Genomic DNA, 1,627 nt, shown 5'->3' with positions numbered 1-1,627 from the left:
AAACCAAAGCACACTTCTTTTCCAAATCAAGCTCCCCACAAGGTTGTACCTTTAGCATACCAGTTTCACAAAGTCAGGGTAAAATTATGAGCAAATAGGGAGGTACAGTTTGTGGGAGGAAGACTTGGATTGGAATTGAGAATTACCAGGAGGAGGGTGAGCATAACGAAGGAAGAAGGAAGCTGTGAAGAGGAGGCCGAGGGAGAGCATGACGACGGTGGCGGTTTGTCGAGAAACCCAGAAAAAGAGAGAAGTAAGAGATTGGGTTCCAGAACTGAAAAGCAAGGCTTAATGGAGCTCGAAATTGAAAGGAAAGTACTGGGTTTACCTTTTTGAAGCAAGAACAAGTCGGAGAAGAAGAGATTTGGCATGAATCCGATTTAGGGCTTAGGGTTTTGATTTCAATCTGAGATGGGAAATGGATGCATGTTCGAATTGAGGGCATAAATGGAAAGAAGAGAGTCAGAGGGTTTAAATGGTGGGGGTTAGGTGCTCGGAGGAGGTCAGGCGGCGGCGGAGCGACGGCGAGACCGCCTGCCTGTGTCGCTCGTCTTCTCTCTTTCTCAGAGAATGCGAGAGGAGGGAGAGTGTATGAGGTGCGAGATTAGGGTGACAAAATAAATTGGGCTCTTAAGTGAGTTCGAATTTGGGCCAAATTTTGAGGGTGGAAACAGCCCGCCAAATATTTGGGCAAAAAATTTAAACTTTTGGTGATTTTTTGAACCATTTGCTCATAAAATGGGTTGACCGTCTCGATCGGGATTCAAACGTTATCGAAAATATGTAATTTTTTTACCGTAACCATATTTCAGTATACGTAACACACCCTACGGACGGATTTGCAAAACTCTATTTATAAGATATAGTTGCTTCACAAAGGCATATGCTTGCATAAAAGCCACTAAATGAGTTATACCACATTAGAATGCATGTTGTGGTTCCAATGTCTAAAATTTAAAATATTAAATTTCGACCGTCAGATGTGATCAGCGTATTTAAATACGGATATGGTGAAAAATTCAATTAATTTTGATAAAGTTTGGGTCTCGATCAATGTGGTCAACATTAACTCAACTTCATCTAATTAAGCGAATACGCTCTTACCCTCTCCTTCTTGAGTAGTTTTGGTGGATTCTTTCACGCATACACTCTCACATATATGTGATGTAGCAGTTCCTGTCAAATTTTCAGAAATTTTACCTTCCGGGGATAGAGCTACCCATAGGGGATAATAAGCGTAAAAAGGGTTGACCGCCTCGATCGGGACACAAACGTTATCGAAAATATGTGATTTGTTTACCGTAACCATTACGTAACGCATCCTGCAGAAGGATTTGCAAAATTCTATTTACAAGATATAGTTGCTTCATAAATGCATACACTTGCAAAAAGGCCACTAAACAAGTTATATCACATTAGTAGGCATGTTGTGGTTCCAATGTTTAAAATTCAAAATATTAAAGGGAAAATGCCCAAATACCCAAAAATTAGAAAGCTAAAGCTAATTCCAATGAAATTCTAATCTCTTAGCCCATTCCAATTATTCTTATGCAAAAGACATTATTATCCTCTATAAAATTAAACCCACACAAATCTTATCTCTTTCTCCTCTTCTCTCTCTCTCTCT

This window comes from Fragaria vesca, linkage group LG3 (assembly GCF_000184155.1).
Source record: "Fragaria vesca subsp. vesca linkage group LG3, FraVesHawaii_1.0, whole genome shotgun sequence".
NCBI classification, from domain to species: Eukaryota; Viridiplantae; Streptophyta; class Magnoliopsida; order Rosales; family Rosaceae; genus Fragaria; species Fragaria vesca.
The sequence above is the reverse complement of the archived record's forward strand: the minus strand, read 5'-3'. Positions refer to the sequence as shown.